Source organism: Pseudophryne corroboree, chromosome 1, assembly GCF_028390025.1.
Source record: "Pseudophryne corroboree isolate aPseCor3 chromosome 1, aPseCor3.hap2, whole genome shotgun sequence".
Taxonomy (NCBI): domain Eukaryota; kingdom Metazoa; phylum Chordata; class Amphibia; order Anura; family Myobatrachidae; genus Pseudophryne; species Pseudophryne corroboree.
The window spans coordinates 1,163,739,775-1,163,760,699 of record NC_086444.1 but is presented as its reverse complement, the minus strand read 5'-3'; positions in this window follow the sequence as shown (position 1 = coordinate 1,163,760,699).

The following is a 20,925-nucleotide window of genomic DNA, read 5'->3' as shown; positions in this document are numbered from 1 at the left end:
AGCAGTCTGTGCCAGCTGTGGGTGACAGTGAGAGGGTGACGCCAGGGAGAGCACATTACTGTCCCACTCTACCAGCAGTATAGAATACAACAGAAGGAGTACAGCCCTGAGCCTTGGGTCCCTGATAAAGAATGGGTGAGCTCAGCCCATTACAAACTAAAGTACCCGCCACTCTCCCCTGCTGCAGCCCCCGCCGCACATAGGCGTGCACAGCACATTTTATTAGGGGGTGCACCGTCGTAGAGGCGTGTCTAGTACCACCTACCTACTGGGCATGTCTAGCATCACCTATCGGGCGTGTCTAGCAACACCTATTGGCATTCTTTTCTATTCAATATGCACCTTACCTATATGGTGGTTTCTCATAACAGGGAACCTCTGAAGAAATGTATCCTTCCTGGGCAGACAGCGTCTTCAGTCGGTAATCACTATTCATGTAGGAGATCACATGATCCGGAAGATGCCTGTTTGTGTAGGAATATAACCAATGTGATCATCATACAACAGAGGTTCAACCAGACTCGTGTCACCTCCTACCCCCTGCATCTCTCAGCCACACCATCATCTCCTCCCTGCGTCGTCTCTCAGCCACACCATCATCTCCCATCTGAATCTCTCGCAATAGCCCTCACTTTGTCTCTCATTCTCCCCACTTCACTCTGTGCCTCTGAGCCTCCCACCCTTCTGTCTATGCCTCTCAGTCACCCGCCCTTCACTGTCTCTCAGCCTCATCGGTGGTGGACCCAGCAGGAGAACAAGGGCAGGTGGGCGGCCGTTCGAATGGTGTGACATCATCGGGTCACATCGCACAGTACATTGAGGCGGAGGAGTATTGTGGAGCAGCGGGCTGGATGGGAGTAGTGGTGCATAGCAGGGGGGTAGGATGGGAGTAGTGGTGCATAGCAGGGGTGGCAGGATGGGAGTAGTGGGGCATAGCAGGGAGGGTAGGATGGGAGTAGTGGTGCATAGCAGGGAGGGTAGGATGGGAGTAGTGGTGCATAGCAGGGGTGGCAGGATGGGAGTAGTGGTGCATAGCAGGGAGGGTAGGATGGGAGTAGTGGTGCATAGCAGGGAGGGTAGGATGGGAGTAGTGGTGCATAGCAGGGGTGGCAGGATGGGAGTAGTGGTGCATAGCAGGGGTGGCAGGATGGGAGTAGTGGTGCATAGCAGGGAGGGTAGGATGGGAGTAGTGGTGCATAGCAGGGAGGGTAGGATGGGAGTAGTGGTGCATAGCAGGGGGGTAGGATGGGAGTAGTGGTGCATAGCAGGGGGGTAGGATGGGAGTAGTGGTGCATAGCAGGGGTGTAGGATGGGAGTAGTGGTGCGGAGCAGGGAGGGTAGGATGGGAGTAGTGGTGCATAGCAGGGGTGGCAGGATGGGAGCAGTGGTGCTGAGCGGGGGGGGGCAGGATGGGAGTATTGGTGCAGAGCAGGGGGGTAGGATGGGAGTAGTGGTGCATAGCAGGGGGGCAGGTTGGTAGTAGTGGTGCATAGCAGGGGGTAGGATGGGAGTAGTGGTGCGGATCAGGGAGGGCAGGATGAGAGTAGTGGTGCATAGCAGGGGGGTAGGATGGGAGTAGTGGTGCATAGCAGGGGGGTAGGATGGGAGTAGTGGTGCATAGCAGGGGGGCAGGTTGGGAGTAGTGGTGCGGAGCAGGGAGGGTAGGATGGGAGTACTGGTGCATAGCAGGGAGGGTAGGATGGGAGTAGTGGTGCATAGCAGGGAGGGTAGGATGGGAGTAGTGGTGCATAGCTGGGGGGTAGGATGGGAGTAGTGGTGCATAACAGGGGGGTAGGATGGGAGTAGTGGTGCATAGCAGGGGTGTAGGATGGGAGTAGTGGTGCGGAGCAGGGAGGGCAGGATGAGAGTAGTGGTGCATAGTAGGGGGGTAGGATGGGAGTAGTGGTGCATAGCAGGGGGGTAGGATGGGAGTAGTGGTGTGGAGCAGGGGGGGCAGGAATGGAGTAATGGTGATGAGCTGGGGGGGGGGGGGGGGTGTTAGGCCGGATGGGAGCAGTGCTGGAAAGGAGCAGGCAGTTAAACATCAATGTCCCCTCACCTGTATCTCCCAGTCCCGGCCGCGATCTCTCCCTCCTATTTGCATAGTTCGACATCAACATATGCGGCCGCCAATTAGCTCCCCGCCCTCCCATCCCCCGGTAATGCATGCAGTCCGGCCAGAGGCGATACCCCTTCCACTCGGCTACCAATCCTCCCCCCTCCCCGCACGGCGCACGGACGCCTCGTCTGCCTGGTGTGCGGCTCCTCTGCTCTGGCTGCCTCACACCAGGCAGACGAGCAGTCAGGATGCCGTGGGGGGGGGGGGGGAGATAACAGGCGGCTGCACATGTAAAAGTATACTAAAATACACGCTGTGTCTCGTCCTTCCGTCCGTCCCCCTCCATCCCCGCGACTGTCCAATATGACATCACTGTTAGTGACAGGGGCGTGCTTTCATTTAGGCAGAAAGCACGCCCACTGTCACAGAGGCACTTATAGTAAGTGCCGCTTCTGATGATTTTTTTAATGGGCTTTCACTGCCCAAAGCTTAGCCCCACCCCCCGCACTGCCCAAAGCTTAGCCCCACCCCCTCACATTGCTAGCGGGAGGCACTGGCAGCAGTGCCTCCGAATCACACTACAGGCAGTTTTTTTCGTAAATCCAAAAGATTAAAATAATGTAAAGACTAAAGCAGATCGTTATGACACAGAACATGTGTCATAAGTATCTTCTTTACATTATTTTACTCTGCACGTCCCTGGTGTACACACCTTTAGATTTGGAATGAAATCTGGTTGGTTACATAGAATTTGACGGCAGATAAGAACCACTTAGCCCATCTAGTCTGCCCATGTACACACATACTTGCACGCTAGGGTTAATTTTTGTTGGGAGCCCATTAACCTACCAATATATTTTTGAATTTTGGGAGGAAACCGAAGCACCCGGAGGAAACCCACGCAAGCAAGGGGAGAATATGCAAACTCCACACAATTAGGGACATAGGCCCTCATTCCGAGTTGTTCGCTCGCAAGCTGCTTTTAGCAGCTTTACATACGCTAAGCCGCCGCCTACTGGGAGTGAATCTTAGCATCTTAAAATTGCGAACGAAAGATTCTCAAAATTGCGATTACACACCTCTTAGCAGTTTCTGAGTAGCTTCAAACTTACTCGGCATCTGCGATCAGTTCAGTGCTTGTCGTTCCTGGTTTGACGTCACAAACACACCCAGCGTTCGCCCAGACACTCCTCCGTTTCTCCAGCCACTCCCGCGTTTTTCCCAGAAACTGTAGCGTTTTTTCGCACACACCCATAAAACGGCCAGTTTCCGCCCAGAAACACCCACTTCCTGTCAATCACATTACGATCACCAGAACGAAGAAAAAACCGTGAGTAAAATTCCTAACTGCATAGCAAATTTACTTGGCGCAGTCGCAGTGCGGACATTGCGCATGCGCACTAAGCGGAAAATCGCTGCGATGCGAAAAAATTTACCGACCGAACAACTCGGAATGACCCCCATAGTGGGAATCAAACCCATGCTATTACACAATCCATATGATGCACGGGCTCAGGTGAGTTATATATGTGACAATTCTCCATTTTCTTTACTCCAAACTGGATGTGCAGTAACAGTGGTGTAACTACCAGAGTAGCAGGGCTAGAATGTGTTACCCAGTGTGACCCATTGTCATGCTCTGTGTTTGGTATCTTTTTGACTGCTGGCACTGGAAGGCATTTAAATCCCCGTGAAGGCTCATTATTCTAGGGCTCCAAAATAAAGTTCTGCTTAGAGGGAGGCGCAGAGTAGGATGCAGAAGAGTGAGAGGAGGCACCATTAAGGTGAGCGGAAGCAAGAACTTCTGAGTATCCGCGCTACCTGGGTACTGCTGCAAATCACTGACAGAAGGTAATACCCGCATAAAACCTTATAATACAATTTAAATGCAAAAGTCAGAGGACATTTGCGCTGCACCCAAAGTCTAAAAATTCACGTTCAGGGACTTCTTTCCCAAAACACCTTCTAAAAAGTTCACTTGTTCGCACACTTCAAATGGAGAAAGTCAATGAAGATAGCGCTGCACCAATAGTGTCAGAATTCACAGCAAAGCACTTTCTTTCCCCATACACCTTGATAAACTCTTTTTCTTTTGGAAACAAACTTGCTTTTAAATTCTCACCCGTAGGCCCATAAAGGTATCTTTTCACCCTCTGATATTGGTTGGAATACACCCCGTCACAGTACACACGGGGTTATTCAGACCTGATCGTTGCTGTTCGTTTTTGCGCAGCGGACGATCAGGTCCAAACTGCGCATGCGTATGCACCGCAATGCGCAGGTGTGTTGCACGGGTACAAAGCGGATCGCCGTTCAGCAATAGGTTTGTGCGACAGATCCGTTTGCACAGGCAAGGAGATTGACAGGAAGAAGGTGTTTGTGGGTGTCAACTCACCGTTTTCAGGGAGTGTCTGGAAAAATGCAGACGTGTCCAATTGACTTCAATTCCGGTCCCGGATAGGCTGATGTGATCGCAGCGGCTGAGTAAGTCCTGGTCTGCGCAGAGACTGCACAAGATCTGTTTGTACAGCTCTGCTACACATGCCATCGCACACTTGCACAGCAAAAATACACTCCACTATGGGCGGCGACTATCTGATCGCAGCAGTGCAAAAACCGCTTGCTAGCAATCAGGTCTGAATTACCCGGACAGTGTAGCAGCTTAACATATGCACACATGAGGACACTTACATTCAAGTTCTGCCTCGCATTCATATAATGGTATCTTTAGCAGTAAAAGCAATATCCACAGCAGAATGTTAAAAAAAAAAGTCTTTATATAAAAAGTATACACATCATATAAAATTGCAAAAAATCAAGCATGGGCACAGTCCAACAGGTGGAATACAGGAGGAGAGAAGTGCAGCAGTTGTTTATTACCAGAGACCTTCCCGGCTGCAGACTCGGGGACCCAGGTAACCGTCAGCAGTGATCAAACTCTCCCACGGCTCAGTGACGCACGCAGGGGGGGTTTCCGAGTACCTGGAAGTCCCCCACCGAAGACCTGATATTTTTATTTGAGAGTAGGAGGCAGCTGTGTCTCCGTCTCAGCAAAAGCCGCGATATGAATGCAAGTGTCCTCATGTGTGTATATATTAAGCTGCTACACTGTGTACTGTGACGGGGTGTATTCCAGGTTGAAAAGATGCCTTTATGGGCCTATGGATGAGAATTGAAAAGTATGTTTGTTTCCGAAAGAAAAAGAGTTTATCAAGGTGTATGGGGAAAGGAAGTCCTTTGCTTTGAATTCTGACACTATTGGTGCAGCGCTATCTTCATTGACTTTCTCCATTTGAAGTGTGCGAACAAGTGAACTTTTTAAAAGATGTTTTGGGAAAGAAGTCCCTGAACCTGAGTTTTTATACTTTGGGTGCAGCGCAAATGTCCTCTGACTTTTGTATTTAAGGTGAGGGGAAGGCATTGCTTCCCAAAATGCTTTAATGGCTTCATCAAAACATTGTTATGGGGCACAAAATTTGAGTTACCTGAGTAGTGTGTAGCAGTGCCGTAACTAGACATTTTAGTGTTGTGTGCAAGAAACGGCATTGGCGAACCCCCCCCCGTCCTTTATATAAAAAAGAGGCAGTGCACGCCATAGGCGCGCAAAAATATATAGTGGCGTGGCTTAATAGATAGACAGATAGATAGATAGATAGATAGATAGATAGATAGATAGATAGATAGATAGATAGATAGATAGATGATACTTACCATCTGTCCGCTGGCTCAGGCAGTCATGCTCCTCGGTGCTGGCAGCTCTGGAGGCAGGGGAGGAGGAGAAGGGAGGGGGACTCAGGAGCTGCAGCAGCGCACTGTGATTGGTAGCGGCGCCACATGCAGCTGTCCCTCTCCTTCCACATAGGCTGGCCGCCGCCGCTGTGAATGCTGGGATGAGGGAAGCACATCCCAGCATTCACAGCGGCGGCGGCCAAAAAATGTGGAAGGAGAAGGACAGCTGCAGCAGCGCCACTACCAATTACATAGCGCTGCTGCGGCTCCCTCCTCCCCCTCCCTCCTCTTCCTTCTCCGCTGACTCCGGAGCTGCTCCTCTCCTCTCCTCCTCCGGTGCATACAGGCGGCTTGTAATGAGTCAGTTTGACTCATTACAAGCCGCTGACTTAGAATGTGGGTAGGGGCCACGCATCAGATCGGATCGGATACACAGCTAAAAATGCACATTTTCACCTAATATATAGTCCAGAGTGACCACACACGTAGTTACGGCTCAGGTGTGCAGTGTGCTCGGACACCGACAACTAGGGGAACTGCTGAGGCACAGGCTTATGGCACAGAGGGCCTAATTCACTAAGGATTGCAATTGCAAAGTTGTTTGCAGCAACTTTACAATTGCAATCCGTTGCAATGCAAATGCAGGAGGAGGTGCATACCAGGTGCATACCACCTCCTCCCTGCATTTACGCTGCGATCGTATCTGGGATGACCGGTCACCTGCGATGGCAGGCCGAGTGAGCATAAGCTTTATCAGCCTTGACATTGCAGAGTGGCTTGTGAGGCCAAGGAAACTGCGTATCGCGACGCAGTCCTTGGCCTCACCACTCCCGGAAAATGGGGGCGATACGCCCTCATTTTCCCGAATGCTGGCCACCTCCGACCCTCCCCGCTAGACCCTCCCATTGGGGTAAATGCAATAAGGATCGCATCAGCAAGTCCATAGAAAGTTACTTATTTTACATATCACCCCAAAGATCTACCATAATATAAGCAAGGAAGGACTGGCGAATGCCAGATGGGTCAGATGAGACGTCTGAAGGCCTACCAGCGTGCTGCACACACCTGTGATGCATGGCCACCCCCTTTTTTTCAGTGCAAGCATGCCATGCACAGAATTCCGTGGTCGAATTTTTGCCACAGTCAGTCCCTAAATATAAGTAATGATTGCAAAAAAGATTGTGGCACAAAACAAATTTATATGCAAACTAGCTGCTGTACCCAGCTCTGCCAGAGAACCCTTACCTGCAGCACTGTCACCACCAATTGAAGATTTTCTCCTAGGCATTGTGCAAGCTCAACAAAAATAACCAATCAGCAGTGCAGGGGACCCCTCCCCACGGAGCCCCGCCCACAGACCCCTGACAACCGATTGTGATGATACTTAGCCTAATACCTGCCTTGGAAAATTACCTACACAATTATGAATACCACATAGCAATCAGTTCAGTGGCTTCAGAGTTTATCGCAATCAGACAAACAGATGTTCTCATTTATAAGATGTATACTAGCAGACAAGGGCTCCACACACTAGAACGATTTTGCTCAATTTCAGCTCAATTTGGTCACTCTGGACCATACTTGCCTACCTGACCCTCTCCATGAGGGAGAAAATGCTCTGTTCCTGGACTTTCCTGGTAATGTATGATTGCCATCACCTGTGGTGAGCTAGGTAATTGATAAGAAAGGTGTTTCACCACAGGTGATGGCAATCATACATTACCAGGAGAGTCCAGGAACAGAGCATTTTCTCCCTCATGGAGAGGGTCAGGTAGGCAGGGGCGGAAGTCCCGGAGGCAGCGGAGTCGGCTGCCGCCGGGCTCCTAACCTGAAGAGGGCGCCTCGCAGCGCCCACTGACTTTACACAGATTGACATGCGGACGAGCGTCCGCATGTCAATCTGCGGTCTCCCTCCCTGCTGTGTTGGAGGGACACGGAGCGCATAGAGCGTCTCTCCTGTGTCCCTCCCTGGCTCTCTCCCCCGGCGGTCTAATACAGGAAGTGCCGTTCGTGAGCTCTGATTGGCTCACGAACCGGCACTTCCTGTATTAGACCAGCCGGGGGAGAGAGCCAGGGAGGGACACAGGAGAGACGCTCTATGCGCTCCGTGTCCCTCCAACACAAGGGGGGGGGGCAGGCACTGGGGGCATATACCTGGCACTGGGGGGCATATACCTGGCACGAGGGGGGGGGGAGACCTGGCACTGGGGGGCATATACCTGGCACTGGGGGGCATATACCTGGCACTGGGGGGGAAGACCTGGCACTGGGGGGCATATACCTGGCACTGGGGGGCATATACATGGCACTGTGGGGGAAGACCTGGCACTGGGGGGCATATACCTGGCACTGGGGGGCATATACCTGGCACTGGGGGTGAAGACCTGGCACTGGGGGGCATACACCTGGCACTGGGGGGCATATACCTGGCACTGTGGGGGAAGACCTGGCACTGGGGGGCATATACCTGGCACTGGGGGGCATATACCTGGCACTGGGGCGGGGGGCATATGTGGCACTGGGGAGAGGGATATATTTGGCACTGGGGGCATATACCTGGCACTGTGGGGGAAGATCTGGCACTGGGGGCATATACCTGGCCCTGTGGGGGAATATCTGGCACTGGGGGCATATACCTGGCACTGGGTGCATATACCTGGCCCTGTGGGGGAATATCTGGCACTGGGGGCATATACCTGGCACTGTGGGGGGAAGATCTGGCACTGGGGGCATATACCTGGCCCTGTGGGGGAATATCTGGCACTGGGGGCATACACCTGGCACTGTGGGGGAAGATCTGGCACTGGGGGCATATACCTGGCCCTGTGGGGGGAATATCTGGCACTGGGGGCATATGCCTGGCACTGTGGAGGAATATCAGGCACTGGGGGCATATAGCTGGCACTGTGGGGGAGTAGGCACTGAGGGGGCATATGTGGCACTGTGGTGGAATATTTGGCACTGGGGGGAGCAGGCACTGAGGGGGCATATGTGGCACTGGGGGGGTATATTTGGCACTGGGGGCATGTACCTGGCACTGGAGGCATATACCTGACACTGTGGGGGAATATCTGGCACTGGGGGCATATGTGGCACTGGGAGCACGGCCCTAGCAACAAGCACTACCCCCTAGCAACGAGCATGACACCCAGTGCATGAACCCCCTGGCAACGAGCATGACACCCTGAGCATGAAATCCCCTGGCACCGTGCATGGAACCGCTGGCAACGAGCATGACACCCAGTGCATGAAACCCCTGGCAACGAGCATGACACCCTGAGCATGAAAACCCCTGGCACCGTGCATGGAACCAAGAGCATGAAACCCCTGGCAACGAGCAGGTAATTTAAAAGTAATTAGAAGCCTTACTGTAGAACTTAATGTGTAATGGGCATTACGGTGTGTGGCATAATGTATCACGGACATTGCGGTGTGTGTCATAATGTGTCGGGCATTACGGTGTATGGTATACTATATCGCGGGCATTGTGATATGTGGTATAATGTCTCAGGCTCATTGTGGTGTGTGTTATACTGTGTCAAAGGCATTGTATGTGCTATAATGTATCAAGGGCATTGCAGTGTGTAGCATAATGTATAATGGGCATTGTGATTCCTGTCATAATGTGTCACAGGCATTACGGTGTGTGGTATAATGTATCAGGGGCATTGCAGTGTGTAGCATAATGTATAACGGGCATTGCGATTCCTGTCATAATGTGTCGGGGGCATTACGGTGTGTGGCATAATGTGTCGTGGGCATTATGGTGTGTGCATATTGTGTCATGTGCATTATTGTGTGTGGCGTAATGTCTAAGGGCCACTGCAGTATGTGGCATAATGTATACTGGGCATTACTATAAGGAGGAAAAATTACAAATAATGTAAGGGGCATGAATCAGGATTATTTTTCTTTCCCGTCTGGGCGTGCAGGTTGGAAAACTGGGGTATAACGCAGTCTTTTCCTGCAATGTCACGCCCCTTTATGGTAAGCCATCCCAACGAAGCCACACACTCTATACTGCCAATTATGGAGGGGGGGGGGGGGCAAATAATTTTTTGGCTTGGGGGAGAAAAATTTCTAGTTACGTCACTGAACTGACTCATTCCTGTAAGCCGCCACCACAGCGCAAACCCCAGGAGAGTACGCTGGTGAGCGCCTGCTGTGGGAGGTAGGAGAGGAGCTGCTGCTACCGTTGCCCCGCTGCTGTGGGGAAGGGGGGGACGGGATGGATGGACACACGTGCGAGGCGGAGTTTAAGAGCTGGTACCACGCTTGCCTTGTATTCCACTTCCTAATTGCGCTCTGCCTCCGGTAATTGGGGAGGAGAGTAGAGCCTTCTTTCACTACACAAGGTATCCATCTATGCTCCCTTTCTCCCTGTATAAGTGCACTGCCAGTATACTGTATGTATGTTTGTGTATATATAGATTGAGGTAGGGGTCTGGCACAGCCACATAATAGACTAATACATTGGGTGCCCTCACAGCAAGGTAGTTTAGCAAAATAGAGGTGGTGCGGCACTCCAATGATTTGCACACTGACACCAATTGAAGTAGTGCAACGTTTCAATGCCCATTTAATGAATCTGCATTTTTGTCATATATACAATGACCCCCATTCTGCCTCATCCCGCCTCATATATACAATGACCCCTCATTCTGCCTATATATATATAGCCTGCAGGATCAATATTGGTGTGGTGTGTGTGTATGTGTATATATATATATATATATATATATATATATATATAATTTTATTTTTTTGCCTCTATATAGGGGGGCACCTGTATTTATATTGCCTCCGGGCGTCTAGGACGAACTTACGCCACTGCAGGTAGGCAATTATGCTCTGGACTATATATTGGGTGAAAATGTGCATTTTTAGCTGTGTATCCAATCCGATCTGATGCGTTGGGTCGACTCCTCCAGGTTATTGATGCTGCACTCGTTATATGTTGTGATCAAGTGAAATTGTATGGAATCGAACGGTGGTTTTTGTGCTCACGATACATCGCTTGTGATCTATAGTAAGAAGTTTGAAGCACCCTAATCCAGCCCATCCGGAGTATCTGATGGTACCTGTGAATGCATGCTATACATCTCATGCGATATGTAGGCGCTTGACATATCCTATGTGATGTATAGCATGGTCTAAAAAGTCACATTGTACCAAATTGTTTGGAATCGTATGTAAACACTCCCAGGAAGCTCCCGGGAGAATTCAAGGGAAATCGGCCCGACTTCGGCCTCTAGACATATCGTTTTAGTGTATGGGGCCCTATAGAGCGATAGATAGATAGATAGATAGATAGATAGATAGATAGATAGATAGATAGATAGATAGATAGATAGATAGATAGATAGATAGATAGATAGATAGAAATTGTGTCCAGTCACTGTGGTAAATTTACTAAGGTGGGAGTTTTTTCTAGAATTGGTGATGTACATAGCAAGTAGCAACCAGTCAGATTCTACTTAACATTTATCTAGCTGCTTCTAGAAGATTGTGAAGATAAAAGGGGCTAAATTTACTAAAATGGGAGTTCTATTTAAGATGGGATGTTGCCCATAGCAACCAATCAGATTCCAGGTATTATCTTCTAGATGGTGCTAGATAAATGAGAAGTAGACTCTGATTGGTTGCTATAGGCAACATCCCATCTTAAATAGAACTCCCATCTTAGTAAATTTACCCCCAGGTTCCAAATCACTCAGGCACGGTGGCAGATGAAAAACCAACAGTGGTTTATTGAACAGAATGGGTTATAAACAGTTCAGCACACTTCTGTAATCCAATTCCACACGACAATTCCCACCACAAACTCCTGACAGAACATTACTTCTTAGTCTTGGAGCAGAGCATCTCTTCCAGCAACACAGAATCCCAGATAAATCAGATATAATGTATTTCACAGCAGATCCCTGGCAGAACATTACTTCTAGTCTTCAGCTCTCTCTGGGTAGCTCTACTTATACCTCCAGAATTTTCATATTGCAGGTGTGTGTGTGACCTCTGTGTTTTAGGATCTTACAGCATTGGAATACAATACATATTCTAATCAAGGTGATTACATCAGCCAGAGAGCCACCCTGTCTGGTCAGCTTACTTTTGGACAATAGGGAGTAAACAAAAAGGGACAATGGTACCTTATATGACTCAACCTTTGAGTGTCCACTCTGGTGTATGAAAACAATAGGAAACTAGGTCTAACATAAATACATTATCTAAAGGGTAACAGATAACATAACACAATTGCACATATTAACAATATTAAGGTTGATTTAAACCATACTTACCGACTTTGTGGCTGCTCTCTTCGGGAAAGAGCAGCCACGTCGGCTCAGCAGGGGGCGGGGCAGGGCAATGATGGGCAGAGGGGCAGAGGCAAAACGGGGGTGGGACGGAGGCAGTACGGGGGGTGGTTGGCGAGGCACGTCATTTACACCCCCCGCTCTGTAATGCCGATATTACAGACATTATACTGCAGGGAGCGTGGCTATGATGACGTGATTCAATAAGAATCACGTCATCGACTGCCCGGACCGCCCACTTTACTCACCAATTGGGCGGCCGTGCAGGGGGGACCGCAAAAATCGGGAGACTTGCCTGCTCTTCCGGGGGAGGGGGGTGGGGGAGGGTCACCCAATATTCGGGAGACTCCTGGCCATTCCGGGACAGTAGGCAAGTATGATTTAAACACAGTATTGGGAGAGCAGCAATGGACATGTTATGGAGAATGAACAAACAGACAAATTGGATGTATATGGATATGCGTATAAAAAGTACATATTTGACACAGGAAATGATGCATAGCTATATTAATTGTCACAGACCTCATTTCCTCACAAAGATAATAGAAAATAGATAGAATCTGATTGGTTGCTATGGACAACATCACCAGTTCTAAAAAAAACTCCCACCTTAGTAAATTTACCCTACGACTCAAAATTTAAATAAATAAATAAATAAATAATAATAATAATAATAATAATAATAGTAATACAAATTTAAAGTCCATAGGGGTAATTCAGACCTGATCGTAGCAGCAAATTTGTTAGCAGTTGGGCAAAACCATGCCCCCCCTGCAGTGCATATGGGGGGTCATTCCGAGTTGTTCGCTCGCAAGCTGCTTTTAGCAGCTTTGCACACGCTAAGCCGCCGCCTACTGGGAGTGAATCTTAGCTTATCAAAATCGCGAACGAAAGATTAGCAGAATTGCGAATAGACACTTCTTAGCAGTTTCTGAGTAGCTCCAGACTTACTCGGCATCTGCGATCAGTTCAGTGCTTGTCGTTCCTGGTTTGACGTCACAAACACGCCCAGCGTTCGCCCAGACACTCCTCCGTTTCTCCAGCCACTCCCGCGTTTTTCCCAGAAACGGTAGAGTTTTTTTGCACACTCCCATAAAACGGCCAGTTTCCACCCAGAAACACCCACTTCCTGTCAATCACATTACGATCACCAGAACGAAGAAAAAACCTCGTAATGCCGTGAGTAAAATTCCTAACTGCATAGCAAATTTACTTGGCGCAGTCGCACTGCGGACATTGCGCATGCGCATTAGCGACTAATCGCTCCGTTGCAAGAAAAAAATACCGAGCGAACAACTCGGAATGACCCCCATGGTTTTGCCCAACTGCTAACAAATTTGCTGCTACGATCAGGTCTGAATTACCCCCCATGTGCTAGAGCCCATTATTCTGAATAAGGATTAGTATGCCAAAATTACATTATTATTTTCTCTAACGTCCTAAGTAGATGCTGGGAACTCCGTAAGGACCATGGGGAATAGCGGCTCCGCAGGAGACTGGGCACAACTAAAGAAAGCTTTAGGACTACCTGGTGTGCACTGGCTCCTCCCTCTATGACCCTCCTCCAGACCTCAGTTAGAATTTTGTGCCCGGCCGAGCTGGATGCACACTAGGGGCTCTCCTGAGCTCTTAGAAAGAAAGTAATATTTAGGTTTTTTATTTTCAGTGAGATCTGCTGGCAACAGACTCACTGCTACGAGGGACCTAGGGGAGAGAAGCGAACCTACCTGCTTGCAGCTAGCTTGGGCTTCTAGGCTACTGGACACCATTAGCTCCAGAGGGATCGAACACAGGCCCAGCCTCGGTCGTCCGGTCCCGGAGCCGCGCCGCCGTCCCCCTAGCAGAGCCAGAAGCAAGAAGACGTTCCTGGAAATCGGCGGCAGAAGACTTCGGTCTTCATTAAGGTAGCGCACAGCACTGCAGCTGTGCGCCATTGCTCCCCAGGCACACCACATACTCCGGTCACTGATGGGTGCAGGGCGCTGGGGGGGGGGGGGGGGGGGGCGCCCTGGGCTGCAATATAAGTACCTTACTTGGCAAATTAACACATAATATAGCCTTTAAGACTATATATGTGTAAAATCCCCTGCCATAACTGTATAAAAAAAGCGGGAGAAGCCCACCGGAAAAGGGGCGGGGCTATCTCCCTCAGCACACATTTTCCCTCACAGCTCCGCTGGAAGGATCGCTCCCCAGGCTCTCCCCTGCAGTTCCAGACTACATAGGGTAAAAAAGAGAGGGGGGGGGGGGCACTAAATTTAGGCGCAATCTGTGATATATAAGCAGCTATAAGGGGTAAAATCACTGTGTAGTGTGTATCCCTGTTTTATATAGTGCTCTGGTGTGTGCTGGCATACTCTCTCTCTGTCTCCCCAAAGGGCTTTGTGGGGTCCTGTCCTCAGTCAGAGCATTCCCTGTGTGTGTGCGGTGTGTCGGTACGGCTGTGTCGACATGTTTGATGAGGAGGCTTATGTGGAGGCGGAGCAGGTGCCGATAAATGTGATGTCACCCCCTGCGGGGTCGACACCTGAGTGGATGGATATGTGGAAGGAATTACGCGACAGTGTCAACTCCTTACATAAAAGGTTTGACGACATATCAGATGTGGGACAGCCGGCTTCTCAGCCCGTGCCTGCCCAGACGTCTCAAAAGCCATCGGGGGCTCTAAAACGCCCGCTACCTCAGATGGCAGACACAGATGTCGACACAGATACTGACTCCAGTGTCGACGATGATGAGACTAGTGTACATTCCAATAGAGCCACACGTTACATGATTACGGCAATGAAAAATGTGTTGCACATTTCTGATATTACCCCAGGTACCACAAAAAAGGGTATTATGTTTGGGGAGAAAAAACTACCAGTGGTTTTTCCCCCTTCTGATGAATTAAATGAAGTGTGTGAAGAAGCGTGGGCTTCCCCCGATAAGAAACTAGTAATTTCTAAGAAGTTACTAATGGCGTACCCTTTCCCGCCAGAGGATAGGTCACGTTGGGAGACATCCCCTAGGGTAGATAAAGCACTCACACGCCTGTCAAAGAAGGTGGCACTACCGTCTCCGGACACGGCCGCCCTAAAGGAGCCTGCTGATAGGAAGCAGGAGGCTATCCTGAAGTCTGTTTATACACACTCAGGTATTATACTGAGACCAGCTATTGCTTCAGCATGGATGTGCAGTGCTGCAGCTGCGTGGTCAGATTCCCTGTCAGAAAATATTGATACCTTAGACAGGGACACTATATTGCTAACCATAGAGCATATTAAAGACGCAGTCTTATACATGAGAGATGCACAGAGGGATATTTGCCGGCTGGCATCTAAAATAAGTGCAATGTCCATTTCTGCCAGGAGGGGTTTATGGACTCGGCAGTGGACAGGGGATGCAGATTCTAAAAGGCACATGGAAGTTTTGCCTTACAAGGGTGAGGAGTTGTTTGGGGATGGTCTCTCGGACCTCGTTTCCACAGCGACAGCTGGGAAGTCAGCATTTTTACCCCATGTTCCCTCACAGCCAAAGAAAGCACCGTATTATCAGGTACAGTCCTTTCGGCCCCAGAAAGGCAAGCGGGTTAAAGGCGCGTCCTTTCTACCCAGAGGCAGAGGTAGAGGAAAAGTTCCCAGGAACAAAAGCCCTCCCCCGCTTCCTCTAAGTCCACCGCATGACGCTGGGGCTCCACAGGCGGAGCCAGGTATGGTGGGGGCCCGTCTCAAGAACTTCAGCGACCAGTGGGCTCGCTCACGGTTGGATCCCTGGATTCTACAAGTAGTATCTCAGGGGTACAAGCTGGAATTCGAGACGTCTCCCCCTCGCCGTTTCCTCAAATCTGCCTTGCCAACAGCTCCCCCGGACAGGGAGGCAGTGCTGGAGGCAATTCACAAGCTGTATTCGCAGCAGGTGATAGTCAAGGTACCCCTCCTTCAACAAGGAAGGGGTTACTATTCCACAATGTTTGTGGTACCGAAACCGGACGGTTCGGTGAGACCCATTTTAAATTTGAAATCCTTGAACACCTATATAAAAAGGTTCAAGTTCAAGATGGAATCGCTCAGGGCGGTTATTTCAAGCCTGGAGGAAGGGGATTGCATGGTATCACTGGACATCAAGGATGCTTACCTGCATGTCCCCATTTACCTTCCTCACCAAGAGTACCTCAGATTTGTGGAACAGGACTGTCATTACCAATTCCAGACGTTGCCGTTTGGTCTGTCCACGGCACCGAGGGTATTTACCAAGGTAATGGCCGAAATGATGATACTCCTTCGAAAAAAGGGAGTTTTAATTATCCCATACTTGGACGATCTCTTTATAAAGGCGAGGTCCAGGGAGCAGTTGTTGGTCGGGGTAGCACTATCTCGGGAGGTGTTACAACAGCACGGTTGGATTCTGAATATTCCAAAGTCACAGCTGGTTCCTACGACACGTCTACTGTTTCTGGGGATGGTTCTGGACACAGACCAGAAAAGGGTGTTTCTCCCGGAGGAGAAGGCCAAGGAGTTGTCGTCTCTAGTCAGAGATCTCCTGAAACCAAAACAGGTCTCGGTGCATCACTGCACGCGAGTCCTGGGAAAAATGGTAGCTTCCTACGAAGCAATTCCATTCGGCAGGTTCCATGCAAGAATCTTTCAGTGGGATCTGTTGGACAAGTGGTCCGGATCCCATCTTCAGATTCATCGGCTGATAACCCTGTCTCCAAGGACCAGGGTGTCTCTGCTGTGGTGGCTGCAGAGTGCTCATCTTCTAGAGGGCCGCAGATTCGGCATACAGGACTGGGTCCTGGTGACCACGGATGCCAGCCTTCGAGGCTGGGGGGCAGTCACACAGGGAAGAAACTTCCAGGGGCTATGGTCAAGCCAGGAGATTTCCCTACACATAAATATTCTGGAACTAAGGGCCATCTACAATGCCCTAAGTCAGGCAAGACCCCCTGCTTCAAAACCAGCCGGTACTGATCCAGTCAGACAACATCACGGCGGTCGCCCATGTAAACCGACAGGGCGGCACGAGAAGCAGGACGGCGATGGCAGAAGCCACAAGGATTCTCCGATGGGCGGAAAATCACGTGTTAGCACTGTCAGCAGTGTTCATTCCGGGAGTGGACAACTGGGAAGCAGACTTCCTCAGCAGGCACGACCTCCACCCGGGAGAGTGGGGACTTCATCCAGAAGTCTTTCAGCTGATTGTAAATCGCTGGGAACGGCCACAGGTGGACATGATGGCGTCCCGCCTCAACAAAAAGCTAGAAAGATATTGCGCCAGGTCGAGAGACCCTCAGGCAATAGCTGTGGACGCTCTAGTGACACCGTGGGTGTACCAGTCGGTTTATGTGTTCCCTCCTCTTCCTCTCATACCCAAGGTACTGAGGATAATAAGACGAAGAGGAGTAAGAACTATACTCATTGTTCCAGATTGGCCAAGAAGAGCTTGGTACCCAGAACTTCAAGAAATGATCTCAGAGGACCCATGGCCTCTGCCGCTCAGACAGGACCTTCTGCAGCAGGGGCCCTGTCTGTTCCAAGACTTACCGCGGCTGCGTTTGACGGCATGGCGGTTGAACGCCGGATCCTGAAGGAAAAGGGCATTCCGGAGGAAGTCATCCCTACGCTGATTAAAGCTAGGAAAGAAGTGAACGCAAACCATTATCACCGCATATGGCGAAAATATGTTGCGTGGTGTGAGGCCAGGAAGGCCCCAACGGAGGAATTTCAGCTGGGCCGTTTTCTGCACTTCCTACAGTCAGGGGTGACTATGGGCCTAAAATTGGGTTCCATTAAGGTCCAGATTTCGTCTCTATCGATTTTCTTCCAGAAAGAGCGGGCTTCACTACCTGAAGTTCAGACATTTGTTAAGGGAGTGCTGCATATTCAGCCCCCTTTTGTGCCCCCAGTGGCACCTTGGGATCTCAACGTGGTGTTGAATTTCCTAAAGTCACATTGGTTTGAACTAGAGATGAGCGGGTTCGGTTTCTCTGAATCCGAACCCGCCAGAACTTCATGTTTTTTTTCACGAGTCCGAGCGACTCGGATCTTCCCGCCTTGCTCGGTTAACCCGAGCGCGCCCGAACGTCATCATGACGCTGTCGGATTCTCGCGAGGCTCGGATTCTATCGCGAGACTCGGATTCTATATAAGGAGCCGCGCGTCGCCGCCATTTTCACACGTGCATTGAGATTGATAGGGAGAGGACGTGGCTGGCGTCCTCTCCGTTTAGACACTTGATTTACTAATTTTGGGGAGCATTAGGAGTACTCAGTAGTGTACAGTGCAGAGTTTTGCTGATAGTGACCAGTGACCACCACTTTTATTTATAATCCGTTCTCTGCCTGAAAAAAGCGATACACAGCACACAGTGACTCAGTCACATACATACCATATCTGTGTGCACTGCTCAGGCTCAGGCCAGTGTGCTGCATCATCTATATATATTATATATCTGTCTGACTGCTCAGCTCACACAGCTTATAATTGTGGGGGAGACTGGGGAGCACTACTGCAGTGCCAGTTATAGGTTATAGCAGGAGCCAGGAGTACATAATATTATATTAAAATTAAACAGTGCACACTTTTGCTGCAGGAGTGCCACTGCCAGTGTGACTAGTGACCAGTGACCTGACCACCAGTATATAATATTAGTAGTATACTATCTCTTTATCAACCAGTCTATATTAGCAGCAGACACAGTACAGTGCGGTAGTTCACGGCTGTGGCTACCTCTGTGTCGGCACTCGGCAGCCCGTCCATAATTGTATATACCAGTGACCTAACCGTGGTTTTTTTTTCTTTCTTTATACATACATACTAGTTACGAGTATACTATCTCTTTATCAACCAGTCTATATATTAGCAGCAGACACAGTACAGTGCGGTAGTTCACGGCTGTGGCTACCTCTGTGTCGGCACTCGGCAGCCCGTCCATAATTGTATATACCAGTGACCTAACCGTGGTTTTTCTTTCTTTCTTTATACATACATACTAGTTACGAGTATACTATCTCTTTATCAACCAGTCTATATATTAGCAGCAGACACAGTACAGTGCGGTAGTTCACGGCTGTGGCTACCTCTGTGTCGGCACTCGGCAGCCCGTCCATAATTGTATATACCAGTGACCTAACCGTGGTTTTTTTTTCTTTCTTTATACATACATACTAGTTACGAGTATACTATCTCTTTATCAACCAGTCTATATATTAGCAGCAGACACAGTACAGTGCGGTAGTTCACGGCTGTGGCTACCTCTGTGTCGGCACTCGGCAGCCCGTCCATAATTGTATATACCACCTAACCGTGGTTTTTTTTTCTTTCTTTATACATACATACTAGTTACGAGTATACTATCTCTTTATCAACCAGTCTATATATTAGCAGCAGACACAGTACAGTGCGGTAGTTCACGGCTGTGGCTACCTCTGTGTCGGCACTCCGCAGCCCGTCCATAATTGTATATACCAGTGACCTAACCGTGGTTTTTTTTTCTTTCTTTATACATACATACTAGTTACGAGTATACTATCTCTTTATCAACCAGTCTATATATTAGCAGCAGACACAGTACAGTGCGGTAGTTCACGGCTGTGGCTACCTCTGTGTCGGCACTCGGCAGCCCGTCCATAATTGTATATACCACCTAACCGTGGTTTTTTTTTCTTTCTTTATACATACATACTAGTTACGAGTATACTATCTCTTTATCAACCAGTCTATATATTAGCAGCAGACACAGTACAGTGCGGTAGTTCACGGCTGTGGCTACCTCTGTGTCGGCACTCGGCAGCCCGTCCATAATTGTATATACCACCTAACCGTGGTTTTTTTTTCTTTCTTTATACATACATACTAGTTACGAGTATACTATCTCTTTTTCTTTGCATCATGTGCTGTTTGGGGAGGGTTTTTTGGAAGGGACATCCTACGTGACACTGCAGTGCCACTCCTAAATGGGCCCGGTGTTTGTGTCGGCCACTACGGTCGCTAATCTTACTCACACAGCTACCTCATTGCGCCTCTTTTTTTCTTTGCGTCATGTGCTGTTTGGGGAGGGTTTTTTGGAAGGGACATCCTACGTGACACTGCAGTGCCACTCCTAGATGGGCCCGGTGTTTGTGTCGGCCACTAGGGTCGCTAATCTTACTCACACAGCTACCTCATTGCGCCTCTTTTTTTCTTTGCGTCATGTGCTGTTTGGGGAGGGTTTTTTGGAAGGGACATCCTGCGTGACACTGCAATGCCACTCCTAGATGGGCCCGGTGTTTGTGTCGGCCACTAGGGTCGCTTATCTTACTCACACAGCGACCTCGGTGCAAATTTTAGGACTAAAAATAATATTGTGAGGTGTGAGGTATTCAGAATAGACTGAAAATGAGTGTAAATTATGGTTTTTGAGGTTAATAATACTTTGGGATCAAAATGACCCCCAAATTCTATGATTTAAGCTGTTTTTTAGTGTTTTTGGAAAAAAACACCCGAATCCAAAACACACCCGAATCCGACAAAAATAATTCGGTGAGGTTTTGCCAAAATGCGTTCGAACCCAAAACACGGCCGCGGAACCGAACCCAAAACCAAAACACAAAACCCGAAAAATTTCAGGCGCTCATCTCTAGTTTGAACCACTTAAAACCGTGGATTTAAAATATCTCACGTGGAAAGTGGTCATGCTGTTGGCCTTGGCTTCGGCCAGGCGTGTGTCAGAATTGGCGGCTTTATCATGTAAAAGCCCTTATCTGATTTTCCATATGGATAGGGCGGAATTGAGGACTCGTCCCCAATTTCTCCCAAAGTGGTTTCAGCTTTTCATTTGAACCAGCCTATTGTGGTGCCTGCG